Genomic DNA, 5,914 nt, shown 5'->3' on the forward strand with positions numbered 1-5,914 from the left:
GTTGATAATATGAGCACCATACGTATTGCATCAAATCCAGTGTTTCATGACTGCACAAAGCATATAGAAGTTGATTGTCATTTCATTCGTGACAAATATTTGGCTGGAGAAGTTACACTCCCATATATTACCTGCCAACAACAACTTGCAGATATCTTTACCAAGGCAATGACTCGTGCTCGTCATGACTATCTCGTTGACAAACTGATGATGTTCACCCAACCTCAGTTTGAGGGGGAGTGTAGAGATAGAGATAGTCGAGGAGATATAGATAATTGATGATAATTTTTAATTTTAAGTTATCTTGTATTTGATGTAGATATCTCTCTTGATAAGACTAGATTAGTTCATTATTATCAAGAACTGATTAGTACTCTCTTGATAAGACTAGATTAGTTCATTATTATCAACAACTGATTAGTGCTCTCTTGATAAGACTAGATTAGTTCATTATTATCAATAACTGATTAACTATATATGTATAGGGGACTCTTTATATTCTTGATGATTAATCAATATACAATGATTTTTTTGGAGGATTCAGAAGTTTAACAAGTTGTTGAAGATCGAGTAAGCTCAACTTGAGCTTTGCCTCATACTCATGTTTCTTTCTCCTCCTATAGGTCCACAACAACATTATTACAAGAAAAAATGCAGACACGGCAAAAGGAACCGAACTGCCCTGCAACACCTTGTTGAGAAGAGAGGTCATGTAAATACCCTCAACGAGGAGCATGTGGTGATGAGCATGACACAAATCACAACAACCCCATATGCAATTTCTATTTTGATGCCTCCCTTGAATACAACAATGATGAGGATGCAGATGAGCATGAGGAAGCAGTTCACCTCAGCGGTTATACCTGCCCCTCATACTTTGAAGAAGTGTGAAACATGTTAACCCGAGTGAACCACCGCAAAGTCATGGATTACCTTATGATAGATAAGCTGGCTGATATCAGGGCTTAGCTCGCCACTATGACCGCTAGTGTGGCTATCACAAAGATGGGCCAAAACACAGGGCCCGACACGGAGCTGTAGAAGGTGGTGCTTATGTTCTCTAGGTTCTTTATCAGATACACCGCCTCTCCATCGTAAGTTAGGAGGATCCAAGGATACACAAGGCAAGAGATGGCAATCTGAATTCATCGCTTGTTGAAGTGACCCATATCAGCAAACATAGCCTCAGCACCTGCCATGCACAAGACAATTGCCCCAAGCATCTCATATCCGTGCTTATGGTTTCTAGTTAAGTAATAGTAAATGTAGTATGGAGACAAAGCCTTGGATACCCTAGGATAGTATGTGATTATATTGTAAACTCTGATCACAACTGTTTATCCAAACCACAAAAGCATGATGGGTGAGAAGGAGAAGCTAACTTTGGAACAAAAAGAGCACAAGCGAGATGGCCACAGAGAGGAGGACCACATGATTTGTGTTAATTTTTGGAGACCTTGTTTATATGTCTTGTACTACAGAGAGCACAAAAATAGCAGGCGTCCGCGCTCCATCATCGATCCCCATGTAGGCATCGAGCAAAACAATGATTGTGAGAAAAGATCTCCAACAACTTCTTGGCCTTGGATTGCAAGGATCTTCCACTGTAATTCTTCAAATTCAAGTCATCAAAATCAAGCCTCTTAGTTTGGCCGCCACTGATCATGTTGAAGTTAATGTGCTGGTTCAACCGGGAAATACAGAGCAAATGTTCCTCCTTCTCCATGGTTGTTAGCATGGAGAACGATGAAGATGTATTTGAGCAAACCGATCATGGTTAAGGTCCAAAAATGCGGCTCAGGACATCGAAAATGTTTTCCTCTCCAGGGTTGGAGTGCGAAACATATGAGAAAACATAAAGATAAGAAGTTCCAATATCTCCATATGCCACCCCAAGTGACCGATATGCCAAGAGCAGGGTTTGCAAGGATTGGAACTCTTTAGCTTTTCTTTGATGAGGTTTATAATAACTTACGAGGCTCAACTCCCTGTCCTTGCTTTCTCCTCTTGTTTCCAAGTCGAAGTCCTTTAAGTATGATTCCATAACAATCTTATTGTTGCTGTTGGTTGAGAGAGAAATGAAGAGAGAGAAAGTAAGAGAGATAAGTTTGGCCCTCTAACTTCTCTCAACCCTCTCCTCCTCTTCAAATACCCTCTATGTTTATTCCCTATTATAAGTTCTTGAAAATTTCATCTCTCTCTAGATACAAACTCCCTTGGTTTGACTTTAAAAAGATAAGGAATCCCAACTTGTCTATATGTACTCACATTAGGAAGGAGGAGATCAATACTTATATATATTGGTCATCTCTTAAATCTGGATGAGGACACCTACATACTCTTGATGGTTTTCTCTCTCTCTCTCTCTCTCTCTCTCTCTCTCTCTCTCTCTCGTTATGAATTATTATCAAAGCTCCTCTCTCATTACAAGAAACAAAAAACCATTAAAATCCTCTCTCTCTCTCTAATATCCTCTCTCTCCCTAAAATCCCCTACATTCGTTGGTTTAAATTTTTAAGATAAAATAAGATTAAACTAACCATAAGAGGTTCTGATTGAAAAAACGGAAAGAAAAGGTTAAAAAAAAAGATAAGAGGTTCTGATTAAACAAAAAAAAGATAGCTTCGTTTCCGATTTCAACCCAAAACCTGCTTCGTGTAACTCAAATTCCATTTCACCAATATATACACGTTAACAATGATCACTTCCCCTAATAAATTCTCTCTCCCTTAACATAATCCCTAAGTTTTTGAGTTTTTCTCTCTCTTTAGAAAAAGATTCCCTAAATTCTTGAATTTCTCTCTCTAGAAACAAAGTCCCCCCATTGGTTTATTCCTCATATTCCTGAATCTCTCTCTTAACCCAAATCCTAACTTTTTGAGTTTCTCTTTGGCTCTCTCAAATTCCTCCTTTTTTATTTCCAGAAACAAATTCCTTCCAATTATTCTTAAGTTCTTGAGTTTCCATCTCTTGAAACAAACTTTGCCTATTGGTTTAAATTCTTGTAAGAGATAAGATAAACTTCCACTCTAAAAGTTCAGGCCTATTCCCCATTCGTATAACTCAAACCCAATTTGCCTAAATTAACTGCGAGAAAAATCCACAGAGAGAATCAAGAGAGAGAATGACTTTCTCAAAAGAACAGCTGCAAACATTTGAGATCACGCTTCTGGTTCCTCCCCATGAAGAAGAAGAACATAACGGAGCCCCTCTCTGTCTTGATGAAATCCCCATATGATGTCGTGGTTCTGATTCTTGCTGCCCTCTCGACGTAATCTGCTTGCACGGTAAAGTGCGTGTCGAGATTGTTGAATGAGCTTGTGTCCTCTCCCTACTTTGCTCGAGTCCATTTTTTCTTAGCACCTTCACATCCCTCAAATTGCGCCGTATTGTTCTCCATATACTCAGGTTGGTTCTTTCTTTCTATCTCGAGCCTCACTTATGTCAAAACCGGAGACTCCAATTGGTTAAGCCACTGGTTGGAGAGTGTTTGTTGGGGCATCCAATCTGCAACAATGATGTTGTGTGCTATAAGGCCTATCCACACCATGCAACCACGATAGTCTACAACCCTGCAACTAATATAGCATGTAGCGGTCCTAAAGTTTGTTTCCTCTCAAAGTATTAAAGCATTTTTCTTCAATCCCGCAAATCAAAATTTTAGGATATTGGTGCAAAACTCAGATTTCGGGAACTCTGGGTATTCCATATTCAATTATGCAACTGGACTTTGGAAAAGCGTTGCTAATCCATTGCAACTCACATACGAGGATTCAACTTTGTGTGTCAACAGAGTGTACTATGTACTAGAAAAATTTATCAAGTTCGACATGTTCGCTCTGGACATGATATCTGAAGAATGGGCACAAATTCCATTTCCCTGTAACTCATTGATTGAATGGAGGTGTGCCTAGTTCTTGATTCTAGATTGCAGGTGTAACAATCCTAAAATTTCAAAAAAAAAAAAAAAAAAGGAGAAAATATGTTTATAAATAGGTGATGTTCTGTTTGAAATGTTATAGAGAGTGACTGTTATTAATGGTTTAAGTGAAATTCATATTAATGGTTTCAGTGATATGTTGAGTACATGATATTGCTGCTTTCGAATGTTTAAAGAGATTTAGAAATAATTTAAGTATGCAAGTGGACTCATCCGGTTCGCCGGTGAGGTATAAGTGGACCTATCTGGGACGCCGGTAGGGTTTAAGTGGACTCATCCGGTACGCCGGTGAGGTATAAGTGGACCTGCAGGGATTAAGTGGACCTATCTGGGACGCCGATAGGGATTAAGTGGACCCATCAGGACGCTGATGGGGTATATATGTGACCTACTTGGGAGGCCAGTAGGGTATTTTGTGAAATCCTTTGAATTATGTACTGTCGTTAAAAGTGTTATAAGCATTTCAATTACTCGGATAATACTTAATTATGCAATTATTGAAAGTGAAATTGTTGATGCATTGCTATTAATAGATCTCATTTTGAAAAATATTGATATCTTTCAATCATGATTATTTTTAGGATTATGATGATCACTTACTGAGTAGCCAAACTCATCAAACTATGGTAAACATTTTTTTCAGAATAACTACGGATTCATTTTGAGTGCTAGTCAAGATCAACCTTGGAAGATACTGTTGTTGTGCTAGCTTTCTTTACTTACTATGTAAGACCTCGCCACTGTAAATTTGTCCTATCAATAGATGTATATATGTTTTGTCTGTCACATCTCAGGAATAACAGTACTGTAAATTCTTGGGGTGTGACAGCAGGATTTGGAGATATGGAAGCTGAGGGAGGAAGTAGGAGAAATTGATTGATTTGCACCTTGAGAAAAGATCTAGAATTCCGAGTGATGAGTTAAAGATGAAGAGATTCTGTGTACTTCTGTATTGTCAACAACCTTTGTTCATTGTTCGGGCCATGTACACAAGTATCAATGTTGCTGCATATGATATCGCCAGCAAGAGATGTAAATTTTATCGGAGATTCTTTTGGCATCCTCGAGTTCATGATCTTGCTTGTCCTTGAATTTCGCCTTTTGCACCAACACTCTTGTGTTGCAAATAGTTGTTCTAGTAGCTGATAATTTTTTGTTTTTTGTCCTTTGCTTGTTATGTTGCTTAATCTCTGTTTTGCAGCATTGAAAGAACCGTAACGCTCATAGTAGAATGGGAATGAAAGTTTGTATCATTGAAAGGATTGTAATTTTTTTATTATATGAATTTTATTGTGCGAATTAATGGATTAAACTTCATTCTTGATATCTTTAAGGATTTGGGTAAGTAGTTGGAAAATGAATATATGATATTGAATCAGTTTTGAGTTTGGCTGGAAAAAGGACATGTAGATTTGATTTGGGCTCTTATGATTGTAATATTTCAAGAGATGAACATTCTACTTTCTTTTTATCATGTTTGAATTCATAGTTGAATTAATCGCTTAATTTAATATTTGGCGCAAAACTTGATGAACTATTTTATTAAGCAACTAAAAAGACCCAAGAAACTTTTAAAAGTTCAGACAATAACAGATGCGAGATTTCTTTCTAGGGATTTTTTAAACACCAGAATGCAAAACAGATATTTAAGAAAATTTTCCATGACTATTTCTCATTTATTTGCAATAAAATTCTATAATTTTTGTTACTTCCTCTTATTTCATTCTTATTTGTATTCCTTTTTAAAAATATCAACACTGATTCTTGGGTGATCCCAAAATTTCAGACGAAATTTTTTTTTTTTGCGCAGTTCTTTCTCTTGAAGGAATAAATCTACAGTATTCTCTTACATAGGACACGATATGCGCTCATATTTTATAGTCACCTTCTCAATTATGAACGAGCAACATCTAGAGTACTGGAACCCTATGCGGATTAAAAGAAGCTTCAAAGAACCAACAACCTCAATGATGT

General features: G+C 37.3%; 1 pseudogene; it reads right to left on the reverse strand.

Moving 5' to 3' along the window:
• Positions 1–508: 508 nt before the first annotated feature.
• LOC148780820 (potassium transporter 26 pseudogene) lies at positions 509–1,726 on the reverse strand (annotated as a pseudogene).
• Positions 1,727–5,914: the final 4,188 nt, after the last annotated feature.

The sequence above is a fragment of the Amborella trichopoda genome, chromosome 8 (genome assembly GCF_054954075.1).
Source record: "Amborella trichopoda isolate Santa Cruz 75 chromosome 8, AtrichopodaSantaCruz75HAP2 v2.0, whole genome shotgun sequence".
NCBI lineage: Eukaryota > Viridiplantae > Streptophyta > Magnoliopsida > Amborellales > Amborellaceae > Amborella > Amborella trichopoda.